At 40.9% G+C, this 19,677-nt stretch overlaps 1 pseudogene across 1 annotated transcript; it reads right to left on the reverse strand.

Moving 5' to 3' along the window:
• Positions 1–16,990: 16,990 nt before the first annotated feature.
• LOC145108160 (protein NUCLEAR FUSION DEFECTIVE 4-like) lies at positions 16,991–18,981 on the reverse strand (annotated as a pseudogene). Its single transcript, XR_013708085.1, has 2 exons — positions 18,383–18,981; positions 16,991–18,215 (listed from the first exon to the last, which is right to left on the reverse strand). The product of XR_013708085.1 is annotated as a protein NUCLEAR FUSION DEFECTIVE 4-like (transcript).
• Positions 18,982–19,677: the final 696 nt, after the last annotated feature.

The following is a 19,677-nucleotide window of genomic DNA, read 5'->3' on the forward strand; positions in this document are numbered from 1 at the left end:
TACACAAGTCCCCATTAATGTGATGCAATCGATTCGTGCCCTTCCTTTATTATAAGAAAGCCTGAAACATTTAAACCACAAATCGTAAGCACAAAGATTAGTGAGTTCCCTAAAAATACCACACACAATGTAATGTCCCATTTTCACAACCAAAAATTTTCATTTTTATTAAGGTAAAACTTCCCAATTTATTAAATCCATTAATTAAGAAAACCATTTATTCCGAATTACATTTATTAAAAAATCAGAGTATTGTTGAAATGCAGAATCTTCAATGTTGCTGACGAGCATGGACAATCCCGCTTTCGCCTTCCAGTAATAACCGACGATACCTGAAACCATAAACAACTGGGTAAGCATGAAGCTTAGCGAGTTTCCCCCAAAATACCACCATATAAACAGATCACTTATACAATCAAACATGTCGGGTCTAGTCAACCATTGGGTTGGAATACCCCAGGCCCAGTCAACCTCTGGGTCCAGTCATCCTCCGGGTGGAATACCCCACATTGGAATGCAATTATACAGCAGGTCCAATCAGCCATCGGGCTGGAATACCCAGGGTTTTTTGGCCTACCACCTCAACCCTACCGCTCTTCCCGAGCCTCCGTACCTACGACTTACATCCGTCCCGCACCGGGTATCTTGGCCTACCGCACAAAGCAGGGCAACCTCAACCCAAACGAAACACAATATGTCGAAATATAAACAATCAGGATCAAGTAAGCACATAATACAGGCATACAACAATCATATAACTCACTACTGCCTACTAATCCTCTCACAGTATACAATCCCGCTACCAGCTAACCCTCATAGAATGCGTAACCTTAAGTAACCAGAGGTAAGATAGCCACCGGACATATGGTCCTACCCTAGAGCCACAACCAAACAAGGAAAAGGCAAGAGAGCCCAGACCAAGAGTTCTCAGGCTATCCTACATGACCACAGACAGTCCCTAAGGGCACTCCATAGATGATAACCAGCAAGCATAAATAACATACAGTTCTACAGATTATTACCACAGAGCAACATACTCAATACTGGGAGACAAGTCTAGCAGATCACTACAACATAGCAGCATACTCGATACCAGAACACAGATCTAACAGACCACTACAACATAGTAGCATACTTAATACCTGGACTATAACACCCATAAAAATCATGCCAAATTTAAACTTTTTAAAACATTTCAAAACACATGATTATTACAAAACTTGTTTTCAAAATAGTATATTACCAGAGTATCCTAAAATCAAGTCATAAAATCATAAAATGTGAGGAGCGGTACGATCACGCCTTTGCCTTCCCGCAATCGTCAGAAGTACCTGAAACAATAATCGATAAATGTAAGCTCGAAGGCTTAGTGAGTTACCCCCAAAATACCAACGATATACAGATATAACCATATCACATAAACATATAAGCAAACAGCATGCATAATGAGCCATCAGTCTGACTGGACCGAATCCCGGTCCTCAATCTATCTGGACCGCTCTCCGAGCCCTCGGCACGTCTGTACCGCTCTCCTTGGGGCCTTCAGCCTATCCGAACCGCTCGCTAGGCCTTCGGCCTGACTAGATTTGCCCGGCCCGGGCCTACAGTCTACCCGGTCCGCCCAGGGTGTCTTGGCCTACTGCACACAGCAGGACCTGCATCAACCCTTTCCCAAATCAATAAACATGTGCACATAAACATCATACGCTAGCATACAATATCAGGTAATCATACCGATCTAACATATCACTACTCATGAAAACCATCCTATAACCAGGATACTGATCTAACTAATCTCTAATATAACAACCATCCTACAACCAGGATACCAATCTAACAGATTACTAGCATAACAACCATCCTAAAACCAGGATGAAATTTAACATATCAATAACATATCAACCATCCTAACCCATGATGTAAATCATAAAGGGCCGGCCTTGGTGCCTTATACCCTGTTGATATAGTGAGGATAACTCACCTCACAAGTAGCTCGAAGTAGTCAAGTCAAACTCCTTCAAATGCAGCCCCAAGTCCAACACCTACAACCACCGGTGATCCTTTTCCATAAATTCCCAATTACCAAAATGTCCTCAGAAGTCAACAGGTCAACTCTTGGTCAATGCCAAGGTCAACGGTCCATGTTGACCCGACTCGTCGAGTGTAACTTGCCACTCGTCGAGTTCTTTAAAGGTTCCTGAATCACTCGACTCGACTCGCCGAGTTCCCAGCTAACTCGTCGAGTCTATGCGCGATCAAGTGTTGGAAAACCCTAACTGACTCGCCGAGTCATCTCCCAGACTCGCCGAGTCCATGCGTGACCAATCAGTCGAAAACCCTACTTGACTCGCAGAGTCGGATTATCCGACTCGTCGAGTCCATGCAACCCAATCCATGTCCAGACGATTTTGAGCCATTCCAGTGTTCCAGTCACTAGATCTAGCCTCCTAAGGCATGCTTATCACGTAAAGTTGCAGACTTTACGTGCATGCAAGGCTCTAAAAGCTTAGAACTATAAATCCAAGCTTGGAATGACATTTGTTCAAAAGGGAAAGGTTATTACTTGCTACAGCTGGAACTTTATGGCTATAAGGGTTAAGATAAGCTCAGATCTGAAGTTGCAACTCCAATTCATACCTCATACCCGAAAATGGTTCACAAAAACCCCAAAATGGTTCACAAAAACCCCAAAATGTCCCTAATCTTAGATGTGAAGAGATCTAAAAGGAAGGAAGGCAAGGTAACGACTTGTTACCTTCCAAATGATGCCAAGAGACAGAAGACTCAGATCCACCAGCTCTTCAAAGATCCAAACTTCTTTTGCTTCACTCCACCTTCTTCTAGCACACTCTTCCAAGCTTGAAATCACACAAGACGAACACACAAACGAATTAGGGTTTTCAGAGCTCAATGGGGCGGTGAGGGGAGGCCAAGGGAGGCTAATGGTTCTTTAAATAGGGTGCAAAACCCCGAAAATTAGGGTTTCACCCTCCAGCTCTAACTCGTCGAGTCACTCTACTGACTCGGCGAGTTGGTCACTTGACACGTGGCCCCAAACCCGCTGCTACTCGACGAGTCAGGGCATCCAACTCGTCGAGTAGACCTTGAAACTTGAAATTTAAAGTCATAATATTAATACCTGAGAATCGGGGCGTTACAATTCTCCCCCACTTGAACTAGACTTCGTCCTCGAAGTCCGCTGCGATGAACAACTCCGGATAGTGATCCTGCATCTCTTCCTCCGGCTCCCACGTCCACTCGGACCCCCCTTCGATGCTCCCATTGTACCTTTACCAAAGGTATCTCCTTGTTCCTCAGAACTTTCATCTTCCTCTCCAGTATGGCCACAGGCCTCTCCACGTAATTCAGACGCTCATCGACCTGAATATCATCCAACAACACTACTGCCTCCTGATCCATAATGCACTTCCGCAACTGCGAAACATTGAAAGTGTTATGGATCCGACTAAGCTCCTCTGGTAGCTCTAGCCTGTAAGCCACCTTGCCAACCCAGGCAATGATCCTGAACGACCCAATGTAACGGGGACCCAATTTCCCCCTCTTCCTGAAGCGGATCACACCCTTCCAGGGTGAGACCTTCAGGAGAACCATATCACCTACCTGAAATTCTAGCTCAGATCGGCGTCTGTCGGCGTAACTCTTATGCCGACTCCGAGCGGTTTGCAGTCACTGCCTTATCTGCTGAATCTTCTCGGTAGTCTGCAAGACTACTTCCGTCCATCCCATCACCCTGTGTCCGACCTCACCCCAACAAACCGGGGTGCGACATCTCCGCCCATACAACAGCTCGAAAGGCGGGGCGCCAATGCTGGAATGATAGTTGTTGTTGTAGGCGAACTCTGCAAGCGGTAGGTGGGAATCCCAGCTCCCACCGAAATCAATGACACATGCCCTCAACATATCCTCGAGGGTCTGAATGGTCCACTCGCTCTGACCGTCAGTCTGCGGATGGAATGTTGTGCCGAAGTGCAACTGCGTGCCCACCTCCTCGTGGAACTTCTACCAGAAACGGGAGGTAAACCTAACATCCCGATTAGACCTGTCAATGGGGCGGGTTTTGACCCTGATTCGCTCCAAACCCATAAGAATTTTACTGGTTTGGATTGTAATTTTCGATTCGTTTACCCGTTTACGATCCATACCCGTTTACCCTTTTAATAAACGGGTCGGGTATGGATCATTGTCGATCCGCTCCACTTATAATCCGCCCCATTATATATATATATATATATATATATATATATATATATATATATATATGACAACAAAATATACAACTCGATGTCTAAGTAAAATATGATTTTTATTGTATTGGACTTTGAGTATTAATTAATGTACATCTTGTTTAAGTAGACATTTTATCTTTTTAAGAAATATTACTTTGTGGAATACATAAAAATTATGAAAATTTAATATTATAAAAGGGTCGGGTTAATGGGTCAGGTATTCGTTGATTCGGTGGATACGGGTATGGATTCGACTATTCAAGACCCTGAGGTTTATTGGAGCAGGGCGGGTCATGTTTTTATTTTTTTAAACAGGTTTGGATCAAGGGTGATTCACTCCAAACCCGCCCCATTGACATGTCTAATCCTGATCGGAGACAATGGAGACGGGAATCCCATGGCGAGCCACGATCTCGCGAACGTACACGTCAGCCAACTTCTCAGCCGATCAACTCTCCCGTATGGCCAAGAAATGGGCACTCTTGATCAATCGATCCACGATGACCCATATGAAATCAAACCCCTTTGCCGTCCTCGACAGCTTGGTAATAAAGTCCATCGTGATCTGTTCCCATTTCCATATGGGAGTCTCCAGGGGCTGCAGTTTGCCATGCGGCCTTTGATGCTCGGCCTTGACCATCCTACAGGTCAAGCACCTCTCGACGTACCAAGCGATTTCTCGCTTCATGCACGGCCACCAGTAGCTCAAACGCAAATCCCGGTACATCTTGGTAGCCCCCGGGTGAATGGAGAAGTGAGACTTATGAGCCTCCTCCATCACAGTCTGTCTGAACCCTCCCGGCATCGGAACCCATACCCGACCGCATCGGGTCAACGACCCCCTACTATCTTGTACAAACTGGGCGTTCTCACCCTTGATCCTTTCCAGTTTCCAGTTTTCTGGTCGCATTCTCTCCACCTGAGCATCCCTGATCAAACTCACAAGCGGAGAATCTACCGCTATCCTCATACATCTTGCTGGGGTGGAAGACACAACTGACTTGCGGTTCAGAGCGTCCGCCACCACATTCGCTTTACCGGGGTTGTAAAGGATGTCGCAATCGTAGTCCTTGACTACATCCAGCCACCTGCGCTGCCTCATGTTCAGGTTCAACTGATCCATGATGTGTCTCTAGCTCTTGTGATCCGTGTAAATGGTACAACGGACCCCATAAAGGTAATGTCACCATATCTTGAGAGCGAACACCACTGCTCCCAGCTCTAAATCATGCGTAGGGTATCTCGTCTCATGCGGCTTCAACTGCCGCGATGCATAAGCTATCACCCGTCCCCTCTACATGAGGACCGCTCCTAGTCTCGTGATGGACGCATCACAGAACACCACAAAATCCTCGACTCCTCCCGGAAGAGTCAAGACTGGAGCCTCGCATAGCCGCTGTCTGAGGGTCTCAAATGCCCTCTGCTGCTCGGGGCCCCACCGAAAATCCACCCCCTTCCTCGTCAGACGAGTGAGAGGTACTGTAATCTTGGATAAATCCTGTATGAATCTCCAGTAGTACCCTGCTAATCCTAAAAAGCTCCTGATGTCTGAGGGAGATTTTGGAACCTCCCACTGCATAACTGCTTTGATTTTGGCCGGGTCGACCAAAATCCCCTCCCGGTTAACGAGGTGTCCCATGAACTGGACCTCTCGTAACCAAAACTTGCATTTCGAGAACTTGGCATAAAGTTGTTCTCGCCTAAGAACTCCCAATAACTCCCGGAGATGCTCCTTATGCTGCTCATGGGTCTTGCAATACACCAATATATCGTCGATAAACACTATGACCGAGCGATCGAGCATCGGTCTGCATACCCGATTCATCAGGTCCATGAACACTACTGGCGCGTTGGTGAGTCCAAACGGCATCACCATGAACTCGTAATGTCCATAACGAGTTCGGAACGCGGTCTTCTCCACGTCCTCCTCTCTGACCCTGACCTGATGATACCCAAACCTCAAGTCTATCTTGGAAAACCAAGACGCACCCTACAATTGATCGAAAAGATAATTTATCCTCGGGAGTGGATAACGGTTTTTCACCGTTAACTTGTTCAACTCCCGGTAATTAATGCACATCCAGTACGAACCATCCTTCTTCCTGACGAAGAGTATCGGTGCTTCCCATGGAGAACTGCTCGGACAAATGAATTGCTTTCCCAGCAGCTCCTGCAGCTATGATGACAACTCATGCATCTCTGGTGGTGCCAACCAGTACTGCGCCTTGGCGATAGGGGCCGCACCTGGTACTAGGTCGATCCTGAACTCGACCTGCCTCTCCGGAGGTACTTCGGGTAATTCCTCCGGGAACACATCAACAAATTCTCTAACCACTGGAACCTATGAAACTGAAACCTGCTCCCTGGCCCACGTATCTACCACGTATGCTAGATAACCCGCAAACCCGTGCTGAAGGTACTGCCGAGCCCTGGTAGCTGAACAAAACCCTGATCCCAACCTGGTGCTCTCTCCATAAACAATCAGTTCTCCCCACTTGGGGTTCAAACTACAACTCGCTGACCCTCATAATCTATCATGGCCCCAAAAGGGCTAAGCCAATCCATCCCTACGATCACGCACACCTCCCCCATAGGAATCGGAATCGGGTCTATCAAAAAAGATACTCCGAAAATCTCCAACTCGCATCCTCGGTAGACCGAAGAAGCAGAAACCTCGTGCTCGTTGGCGATCGAAACTCGCAACAGACACTCTAGCTCGCCCACTGGCATACTGAACTCCCTACTAAAAGTCTGAGAAACAAACGACCGACTCGCCCCCGAGTCAAATAGTACCAGAGCAGGTAAGGTGTTCACTAAAAACGTACCTAATCACAGGTACAACATATAAGCATAAAACATATATAATCAATAAGATAAGGGCTAGAAACATACCAGCAACCACATTCGGTGCTGCTCTGGCCTCCTCTGCTGTAAGCTGGAAAGCGCGCCCCTGGGCCCTCGGGGGCACTGCTCGACCCTGACTCCCATCAGTAATCCTCAATGTAGCCGACGCTGGAGCCTGCACCGGCCTGGCTGCGAGCTGCGGACAGTTGATCTTCACGTGACCAACCTGATGATAGTGGTAGCAGATCCTCATATCCTGAACCAGGGCCGTATGACGAAAATCCCTCATAAAATGCCCCTCCTGTCCGCATTTGCGGCATCCTCTACCAGACCTACAAACCCCCGAGTGCCCCTTTCCACACTTGCCACAAGTACGACCCTGTTGTCCCCCTGACCTAGACTCAACGGTCTTAGACTGCTTTGGTGCCGGCTGCGTCTGTGCTAGGGCCCGATCCTGCTCTCTCAGCTGTAACTCAATCTCAAGCTCCCGCCGCCTGGCGGCCTCCTATAAGTCCAGAAGCATATCACAACGCTGGGTCGCCACAAACTATCGAATATCCGTCTTGAGCATGCTCAGATAATGAGTCATCTGAGCTTGCTCAAAAGCAAACTCCGGGCAGAACATCACCCTCTCGGTGAACATACGGGTGATCTCCGTCACCGTCTCCCGATCCTGTCTCAACTCCAGAAACTCCTGAGCTAACCGTTCCCGCTCGACTCGAGGAATGTAGTGAGCGCGAAACATATCCCTGAACTGCTCCCAAGTAACAACAGCTCTCTGCTCGTCCGAATACGACCCAGTCATCAACCTCCACCAGTCCTTTGCTCCGGACCTCAGCAAGTTTAGGGCACATCTGACCTTCTGGTCAGTAGGACATAAGCACGTGAAGAAACATCCGTCCACGTCAGACAGCCACCTCATGGCTTTGATGGGGTCCTGAGTCCCATCAAAAGTAGGGGCTTCGTGTTGTCGAAGTCCCGATACTGAAAAGCACTACCGGCTCCCAACCCTGCTGCTAATACAACTGTTGTGGCTGTTACGGCAGCCGCCTCAGTGAGGGCTGCATAACGATCATCGAAATACTCCATCATAGCGGTCTTAATAGACCTGAACATCTCCGACAACTCGGCCCGGAACATAGCAGCAACCTCATCATGCAGGATCTCCCGGATCCTGTCATCCATCTCATCTGGCCTATAGTCTCCGGCGCTGTCGGCGCCCCTTGTCCGCCCTCTCCCTCTCCTGATTCGTGACGGATCCTGACCCGGATCCCGTTACGAATCGTTGTGTAACCACCATGCTGAAAACATTCCAAAAGATGCCAGATATTCCGCATAACAATCCGGAGACCAACTCCTAATCAAATCCCTAAGGGTTGTAACTTCCTTGCTACGCGCATGGGTCCTGTGCTTTCAGTAGTACGGTCCCATACTACCTTCCACACCTACCCATATTTGTCTCAAGTATCATCACAATGCCCTAAAACTATACATAAGCATGGCATGCGCCCAATCCTCACTCCTAGAGGAAGGCTAAATATCTCATAATCGGCGGACTCATCCCGAACAACCTACCCATCCATGAAACTTCCACCAACCCTACAACACTAGTGTATGCTAGTCATACATAACGCTGGACCCTACAGACTTTCGAATACCTGATCCTACCCTAAGCCCTTCATCAGACAAGAACAGGAAATAAGGCCAAACCAAAAATTCTCAGGCTATAAGATCTTAATTATGTACGGTCGTGATGCATACGCTAAGCAACTACAGTAATGATGTCAATTTCATATAAGGAAAACCCTAGGCTATCAGGCGTCATATAATCAGGCAATTCTATCATGCAATTCATGAAGATCCCTAGCCTAGTACTAGCATGCTGTTCTAATCATATCTCATAAATCAAATAATCCGTAAAGTATTTTAGGGTCTATCCGCGAGCTCCGGCTGATCGTACACTTGCATCCTCCTATATTATTTTGAAAACATTTTAAGAAAATCGTTTTATAACATTGTCCTCAGTTTGAGATTGGAGACACATGATTGTTTCCTCCAATTCACTCAAACCAAGGCTCTGATACCAACTTATAACACCCATAAGAATCATGCCAATTTTAAACTTTTTAAAACATTTCAAAACACATGATTATTACAAAACTTGTTTTCAAAATAGTATATTGTCAGAGTATCCCACAATCAAGTCATAAAATCATAAAATGTGAGGAGCGGTACGATCACGCCTTTGCCTTCCCGCGATCATCAGAAGTACCTGAAACAATAATCGATAAATGTAAGCTCGAAGGCTTAGTGAGTTACCCCCAAAATACCAACACTATACAAATATAACCATATCACATAAACATATAAGCAAAACACATGCGTAATGAGCCATCAGTCTGACTGGACCGAATCCCGATCCTCAGTCTATCCGGACCGCTCGCTGGGCCTTCGGCCTGACTAGATTTGCCCGGCCCGGGCCTGCAGTCTACCCGATCCGCCCAGGGTGTCTTGGCCTACTGCACACAGCAGGACCTGCCTTAACCCTTTCCCAAATCAATAAACATGTGCACATAAACATCATATGCTAGCATGCAATATCAGGTAATCATACCGATCTAACATATCACTACTCATGGCAACCATCCTATAACCAGGATACTGATCTAACTAATCTCTAATATAACAACCATCCTACAACCAGGATACCAATCTAACAGATTACTAGCATAACAACCATCCTAAAACCAGGATGAAATCTAACATATCAATAACATATCAACCATCCTAACCCATGATGTAAATCATAAAGGGCCGGCCTTGGTGCCTTATACCCTGTTGATATAGTGAGGATAACTCACCTCACAAGTAGCTCGAAGTAGTCAAGTCAAACTCCTTCAAATGCAGCCCCAAGTCCAACACCTACAACCATCGGTGATCCTTTTCCATAAATTCCCAATTACCAAAATGTCCTCAGAAGTCAACAGGTCAACTCTTGGTCAATGCCAAGGTCAACGGTCCATGTTGACCCGACTCGTCGAGTGTAACTTGCCACTCGTCGAGTTCTTTAAAGGTTCCTGAATCACTCGACTCGACTCGCCGAGTTCCCAGCTAACTCGTCGAGTCTATGCGCGATCAAGTGTTGGAAAACCCTAACTGACTCGCCGAGTCATCTCCCAGACTCGCCGAGTCCATGCGTGACCAATCAGTCGAAAACCCTACTTGACTCGCAGAGTCGGATTATCCGACTCGTCGAGTCCATGCAACCCAATCCATGTCTAGACGATTTTGAGCCATTCCAGTGTTCCAGTCACTAGATCTAGCCTCCTAAGGCATGCTTATCACGTAAAGTTGCAGACTTTACGTGCATGCAAGGCTCTAAAAGCTTAGAACTATAAATCCAAGCTTGGAATGACATTTGTTCAAAAGGGAAAGGTTATTACTTGCTACAGTTGGAACTTTATGGCTATAAGGGTTAAGATAAGCTCATATCTGAAGTTGTAACTCCAATTCATACCTCATACCCGAAAATGGTTCACGAAAACCCTAAAATGGCCCTAATCTTAGATGTGAAGAGATCTAAAAGGAAGGAAGGCAAGGTAACGACTTCTTACCTTCCAAATGATGCCAATGGACAGAAGACTCAGATCCACTAGCTCTTCAATGATCCAAACTTCTTTTGCTTCACTCCTCCTTCTTCTAGCACACTCCAACGATTAGGGTTAGGGTTGGACGAGGGTGACGGGTTAAATATCCCGACCCCATAAACTTCATTCCATAATTCCACATTTGGTCCCTCCTTCTCCCTTTTCTTTCAAATTGAGTCTGAATGTAACCAAATAGCCTCTCCTTTACAAATTACTTTCAACTTAAGTCCATATATATTACCATTCAGCCCATGTCTTCTGAAATCTTACAATACAGCTCCAAATGTTACCCCTTTACCCCTGCTCCTAATAATCTCTTCAATACAAGTCCAATTGATATAATTTAGATTGTAAATTCCCGAACTTATAGAATTTAGCTCCCAAGACGAACACTAATTAAATTATTATGGATTCAGGGCTTCGATAAAATAATATACAAAATACATCTCGGGATTTTAGGGTTTATTATTTATTTATTTAATAAACGGAGTGTTACACATAGGAATGACTTGAAGAATGAATCAAAGATTGATCACACTCACAGTTTAAGAAAATTCTTATTTTTTAAGAATTATACTTGTTATTCTTCTAGAATATTGTTATTATTCAAGAATATTTTTTTTGTATCACAATCATACATTGTAACTATTTGATATATTATTAGTTCAAGAATCGATTTTGTGTATTCTTTCATAATGTACTTATTCATGTTTTTTTTCTTATTTATATTTTCTTAAAGAATGTCATAAACTTACATTATAATAGAATATCATTCTGACAGAGTAAAATAGGTTATGATCGGTTATGATTAAGAATTAAAGTAGAATTGAAATTGAATTAATTTTAAAAATCAGAACTATTCCTTAAAATCCGAAAATTTGTTTTTTTTAAATGTAGTTCAATCGACTAAAATACCCGTTATAATTAAATTTTTGTGATAATCATTCCAATATAATTTTGAAAATTTTAATTAAATAATTGGTCCAAATTTGTTTTTCTTGAATACTCATTGGTTTATTCGTCCACACAATCGTTAACTAGAACACAATAACGTAACCATATATATATATATATATATATATATATATATATATATATATATATATATATATATATATATATATATATATATATATAGGGTGATGATCTTTTGCGAATCCAAATTTTTCCGCAAACCACTCTTAAAATGCGAACTTTTTTTGTGGTATTTTAAAAAAAAAAGTGATATAAAGAACCAAATGGGTTACATCGATACATCAATGACACATCAATTCCCCCACGCTCTCTGATTAGATGAGTTACATCGATATAATCCAAGCATACAGAGCACACCACCGTCTCTGATCCAGTATAACTGGAGGAGTAATGGGAGTAGGATATGATTGGAACTTTAGCTTTGATGGGAGGCGATGACAAGATGGAAGTGTTTTCATATCTAGAGACAGTGAGGGAGAGGCTTAAAATCTGGCAATGTAGAGGGAGATACATAGGATGGTTTTCAGATTCGACGACGGGAAGGGAGAGGCCTTAGATGAAGACGGGGATGGAGATGTTAGAATGATATTTTAGGGGCGAACTCAAGAACAAACCCATATATTGTGTATGGTTTTTTATTACTGGAATGATTTTTTAGGCAAATATGATGATGTTAGAAAAAATCTAGGTGGAGATGGAGGTGGTGGTGACGGACGATGATCTAAGTCGGTGGTGGCAATCGGTGCTCATGGTGTATGTTCTTGAGTTCATGAAGATGTTCTTTAGTGTTCATAAAAGACAAAGCCACATGGAAATAGATGGAGAGGGGGGGGGGGGAAGAGGCCAACCGGTTAATAATTTAATAAAAGATGGGAAATATAGTCTTTTCATATTTTATTAAACAGAATACTAACAGTGTTAGTCACAAAGACTAATGGTGTGCAAGGTTTGCTCCATAGGGACCATCCATGCAAAAAAAGGTTTCATAAGGATTAATTTAGGGACAAACTGAAAACCATAAGGACCCACTCCTTTTATTACACATTTTCTCTTTTATTCTCATGCATATCAATCCGTCTCCCTAACATCCTCAATGTCTTTCACGTTCGACAAACTCACCTTTCTCGATGACTCTCATCTATCCGTCGCCATTGCAAATCTTCCTAAAAATACAAATGCCATTCACTTCCGACGACCCTCACATATATCTCATATCCCTATTTCTAACCTCTACAATACCCTTCATATGATTTTTGATGTCATGTTTGGAAACCCAAATCGTTTTTGAAACCCAAATCTGATGAAGTTCACGAATTAGATATAACTCGAATTTGATTTTTATTTATTTATTGGATTTGGATGTGAAATTGGATGTTGCATGTTCTATGCCATTTTTACTTTATTATTTTATGTTATTCTATATATATATATATATATATATATATATATATATATATATATATATATATATATATATATATATATATATATATATTTGTTGTTGTTGCATGTTCTTCAAATAGTTTAGATGTGTATTTCAATTTAATGGTTAGGTATGGTTTTCATACTCGAGATTTGTTGAAGAAGAAGGGCCGGTGATTGCCAATGGTTTAATCGGAGATGAAAAATATAAGAAGGGTGGTGATATGGACAAAATATTGGGTGTGCACTCAAATGAATCCTTTGTTTCTGATCTATTGGAGAAATTGGAAATGACCAAATGGTAGATGATTGTGATGTTGTTGTTATTGGAAGGCTTTCAAGTAGTTGGATTTTAAGAATAGTGGTTGTTGTAGTTATTCAGTTCCTAGGATTTTTTTTCCGGTTTGTATGGTATTTAGCCCATCGTATATAGATTCAAAACTATCTTAAGGTTTCCGATCCACGTTCAAAATTGAACTGAATAACCAAGGGAGAGATGCATTGATGAAAAAAAACTTGTGGACAAAACTTGAAATTGGAACCCTTCACCTCTGACAAGAGGGTTGTGATGTTGGAGGGTCCGACGACCGAAGAGAGAAAGGAGATGGGAGTATTGGCGGGAGAGAGATGAAGATAAGTAAAAGATGAAAGAGACCAAGGGATAAAAGGAGACGTAACCCATAAATTTCTTAACACTTTTCTTTAATAATTTAAAATAAATAAAATATTTAAAAACAAATAACGGTAAAATATTCAGTTTAAGTTGGTTAGAAACCAACCAGGCAATAAAAACATTCCAAATGTACTGTTTCAGTTAAAAAAAAAGAATTAGAGACCAAACACATAGGTTACCCCAAACTACAATTCGTGTAATTTACTCTTAATTTTATTTAGTTTTATAATTGTATATAAACAATGTTCAAATGACTCATTCTATTCCTTTGCATCGGCCTTGAAGTGGACTATAATGATCAATTCCTTTTGATGTTCATGTCATTCTTTTACGATTCTATTCTATCGTACCAAACATACATCTATTGCTCACCCCATAATCCTTTAGGAGATGCCCATAGTGACCAAGTATTTTTATTGAAGGGCGTCTTTGACGTCAAAATAAAATAAAGGAGGTGGTGGTGTCGATGGAAGGAGGTAGGGTCGATGTTGCTGGTCAAGGAAAGAGCTGGGCACCGAATACTCTTAGATTACGAGGGCAATGTATGTTTTTTTTATGTGAGGAAAAAGGAAATATTTGCAAAGTGGAGTGGAGCTTCTAACCGAAGTGTTAAAAGATGGAGTTAGGGAACAATTCAGAAGCTTGTAATAGGTCATAGGTTTTTTTTTTTTTTTTTTTTTTTTTTTTTTTTTTTTTTTTTTTGAATCGGCAAATATAATATATAATCCCCTATCTTAATAAAAGAATCCTTTGCTTTCCTACGTGGCAGCTTCTCCAGCTACAAAATTTCTAAGTAAACTACCTAATATACCCTTCAGCTTTTAAAACTCTAAATTCTATCTACTCATCCGTTAATTCCCCAAATCACGCCTCGATTTGCTTCGATTTCAATATATAAACTACAAGATTCAATGCGATAATAATTGATCTGATTGAAATAACTACGAAGAAATTAAATTTGAATCATGTGTCATGGAGTAATCTGATCATATGTTCATCAACATAACTGAAATCAAATGATTTATAAGTTGAGGTATCCCGTTGTTAATATACACAGATAAATCGAATCAAACTCTATTGTAATTGGGTATCAATCACTTTAACTTTTTAATTCATGTTCATGTATGTACCAAACATCTTATTTTAATTTTGTTTCTGCATTTGTTTGCTTTAGTTCCAAGATCGAGAAGGAGATGATGAATAGTGGCATATGTTGCGGTGGAATTGAAAAAAAAATCTGATCTGCAATTGAAGAGCAGTTTTTTGTTAATATGTCTGTGATAATTGATAATCAAAGAAGTAGAATGGATTGTATATTTATCCTTCTTCTTCCAGAAAAGAAGATCAACCGATCAACCACTGCATTCACGATTTCATATACAAGTCTATAGAAAGTATTTCGTTTCTGCCAATCATTCTTCATATCTATTTAATTTAGGTTCGTATATGTATCCTTCTTCTTCTAGCTTTGTTTCGAACTACATACTTGATCAAAATTACTATGACTTCATGTTTGGTTGATGAAATTTGTACTTTTTAAGTTCGCATATTAAGTGTTTGATGAAATGTCTGAATAAGTTAAGTTCACATATTGACACACATAACATAATTGTTTTTGGTTTTTATTCAAAATGGCTGAGTAACACGATTCTGTACAACAACAAATTATTCTAATATGCTATTGTTTAATATCTTGAGTGAGCTTTCTTATTAAGGATAACCTGTCTAACATATCAAGGATAATCTGTCTAAAATGTCAAGGGCAAATCTGTCTACCCTCCACAATAGAGGAATTAGGGGGTTCTCAAGGTCTAATGCATTTCCTACTTCCTAGAAAAATTCAAGGCCAGCTACCATTCTTACTTCTCTAAAAATCCATGATATTCAATTTCTAATAATTTTCTTAGTTTTGACTGAATGGTAGTATAGTAAAGTTCTTTCATTGGAATTTGCTAATTTATTTGTATTTAATAAGTATAATAGTAAATTACTTTCATTCGCATTTGTCGCAGCTTGATTGGAAAATTCTTTTAGTTATGGTAATCGTTTTTTTGTTTGCAGGGCTTTATGTGCTTATATACCATTTGTAGCAAAAGGAGGTCAAATATAGTTGGCAACAACTTGAGTGTCTTGAAGGTGTTGCAGTTTATTCACATTTATTTGTAGGCTATCAACACGAACTTATGAGTTTGATTCAGTTTTCCATTTTTCTTATATCACTAATACATCTTGAAGCTATTATAGGATTTTATATTATTATTGTAAATTGTAATTTTAGCATTTTACTTTCATATTGTTATTTTAAATTATAACATTATACTTTTTTATTTTATTTTATTAGAGCATTATACAAGTTGGTGGGATGAAACTTCTATGGGGGCTCTAGATATGCAAGAATAAGCAATGTACCCTTATTTTCCAATTTAGTTTATTTTGAATTATTTCCGGTGCCTTTAACCTTGAGCTTGTAATACTAAGAGTGAAACGATTTGACTATTATTAAAATTTGAATTTTTTTTGAAAGAGTTTCCACTTAAGATTATTTGTGTGTTTTCTTTAGGAAGACAAAAGTCTCGGTGATTATATATAACATTTTTTTTGCCACAAAAAATAAATTAACACAAATTTATCATCTTAAGAATTACTGATTCAAACCAATTCTTTGAGCAAATTCATTCTTGCGTATAATGCCTATAAGTGCATTTGAGCAGGTAAAGATCCAATGACATAGTATATATTTTTTATCATCACATCTCTGAATTTCTTGGTAATTGGTCATATAGTTTTTTTTTTTTCAAATATCCAATTATTTAGAAATCCATGTAAAATTTTCATTGATCATTTAATTGTAATATGATCGTGTAAATCATTTATCATATAAATTAAATTTTATTGCTTATTAATAATTTAAATCTTTTATAAATATTTTACCATTGGTTCCCACGGGTTGTAACCTAGTATACTACTAAACTAACACCTAAATCCACTTATGTCCACAACGAGACTTGAACCCTCGACCTCAAGAATGGAGGACATCACCTGATACCGCTGGGCTAGAAGTCATTTGATGATCGGTCATAGGTACAATTAGAGTATATCAAATGATCATTTTGTATTCAAAATGATTTAGAGTTAACCTTTTAATGATTTTTTTTTATCAAACATCATTTAACCCGATAAAATAATAAGAGGGTAACCCCTTCATTTCTTTCCACACAAACAAATTTCATCATTAATTTTATCTACACACACTTACACTTAAACGACTAATCAATAAGATAATCCTCCCACTTATTCAGCTAGAACAACTATCTCTTTTTACCACAATCTTTTCATACAACCCTCTAGTCCGAAAGAACAACCACATAGCAACCATAGACCCCATAAACGTCACAAACGCCATAATAACAAAAGACAACCGAAAACAGTGAGTTCCACTGCAATACTCTGTCACCCCTCGACCCACTTCTCTGTCATAAAGATACCCAATCACCCTCACAGAAATAAAATACGACCCAATCGGACCCGAAATTGTAATAGTATTAAAAATCGTCCCAAAATGTGAAACCCCAAAGACTTCAGAAGCAATTGTAGGCATTAACGACCATTGTGACCCATAAAAAACACCCACCAAAACAAAACCACATAAAGAGCCCCAGGAAACCCAGAAGCAATCACACAATGGCCTATACTCATGAGCCCTAAAGTGATGGCTATGAACACCGGTCTACCCCATTTTTTAGTATAAAGAACATGGTCCGAGACATATCCAGCACCAAACCGGCCCACAAAGTTCCAAATGCTCCATAATGAGGCTAGAGTCGTAGTCTCATGGCTACTGTAGCCTAAAGACTCACCCACTTGAGCTAAGTTGTTTACAGTTGCTAACCCTGTACCCATTCCTGTTGCTGTTGTAAAAAATAAACACCAGAAATTTACTGTGCGTATAGCTTGTAACAGATTCTTGTCGTGTTTGATGGATTCAGATTCATGTTCATTTTCAAGTTCATGTTCATGTTCATGTTCTTCCAAGATTTCTTGATTGGTATTTAGTGATTGGTAGTTTTGAGTTGAATGTGATTTGAGTGTAACGTAGAGAGGTGATGCTAGAAGGATGAGAAGAACAAGGGAGATGATGATTCGTGTTGGTAAGTTTAGGGAAAGTGTTTGTTGTATGATTATGATTGAGAAGAGATAGGCTGCAATGATTAGGGAAATGAGTGATAAAGTGTTGAGATGTTTCTTTTCGTTGATTTCGTTTGTTTGGAAGGATTTTACATTGCACATGAAGATCAAAGTGTTTAGAAATGGAAGAAGGGATAACATGAGAATGTATGGGGTTGGTTCGTCTTTGAATACTGTTTGATATAGTTGAAGTAGTATTGCTCCACTCAACCCAAGAAACCCCTGTTCAGAGAGCCAAAAAGGTAGATACTTTATGTGAGACAAATTATCAAAACTTGTTGTGCGTGAGATAGTTACCACCATTCACTCGAAATCTAATTTAAGAATCAAACAGCAAAGATATGAAGTAATTGAAGATGGATGGAGAGAGGGAGAGAGGGATGGAGGACCTTCATGATGCCGACAATGGTGCCACTGTGATTAGGGAAGTTGAGAACAGCTGTGACAACATTTGCCGTGTTGAGGAAGGTGACTCCATGAGCAGCTAACAGCATGAATAAACACATGAAGGGTAGTGGTGGCCGAGGAATCGTTCCGGTGACGGAAAGCCACATCAGAAAGTAACCGACAAAGCACTGAATCGCACCAGTCAAGAGTACAATCCACGGCCCACCGCATCTTCTTCCTCGAAAAGTGATGGTGGAGGACGGAGAGGCGACGGTGGAGTAGAGTAAGCCAGAGAGGACACCGGAGTTGGCGCCGAAGTCTTTGAAGACGGAGACGATATCGAGGGTTGACTGATCATATCCTTGACTGGATTTGATGGTCGAAGAATAGAAGGAGAAAGTGTAGAGTGAACCACTTGTGCACTGAATCCATATGCTGGCAACCGTAGCGATCCATTTGTTGTTATTCACCGCCATTTTTTCCGGCGAGAGAATTCTAATCTCCCCGGTCAATTCCGCCTCTGTGATATCTGTTTCTGATTATATTTATTTTTCTTTTCTTCTTCATTAATTATTATATTATATGTTTATAATTTTTAAGTTTTATTTATATGGAATAAAAATGAATCAATCAAGTGGAAGCAATATCCAAAATCACACCAGAATTTGCTTCGATCGTCTTTGCAAAATCAACGCATAAAACCCTCTGATGCGAAGATAAACAATGATCTCCCCAATCTGTATGTGTGTAAAATCACATCAGACCCAAAACCACCATCAAATCGGCCAAGAATGTTCCATATACTCCATAGAGAAACCATCGCATTGATCTGAAAAGTTGAGTAGGAGAGACTCACTTATTTGAGTTATATTGTTGACAGTCCCCATTCCCGATCCCATCCCAAACACCATCGCTACAAATAATAACCAGAAGTTGACGATTCCCACCGCTTGCAGCAGATTCATTTCAACGACTCCATATTCGTCAGAAGCTACAATCAACGGAGCCTCATTGAACATGAAGAAGCTGTTGAAAGATATAAGCCAGCCAAGGGAAATTTGATCAAAAGAATAGTAAGTACAATATTTGTCCATGTTGTTAAGATCGGGTTCTTGATCGTAGTAGTATCGTAATATCCTACGATTGTACTTATGTAAATATTGTCAGATCGTCGTGTTGTATATAAGATCGTAGACATGGTCATAGGATCTAGATCCGATCCTACCTATCCATCAAAATTGCCAAATTTTAATGAGTTTTCTATTCTTTACCCACTAGTCGAACCGTTTTCCTTACC

The sequence above is a fragment of the Lactuca virosa genome, chromosome 4, assembly GCF_052849685.1.
Source record: "Lactuca virosa cultivar CGN04683 chromosome 4, Lactuca_virosa_CGN04683_v6, whole genome shotgun sequence".
Taxonomy (NCBI): domain Eukaryota; kingdom Viridiplantae; phylum Streptophyta; class Magnoliopsida; order Asterales; family Asteraceae; genus Lactuca; species Lactuca virosa.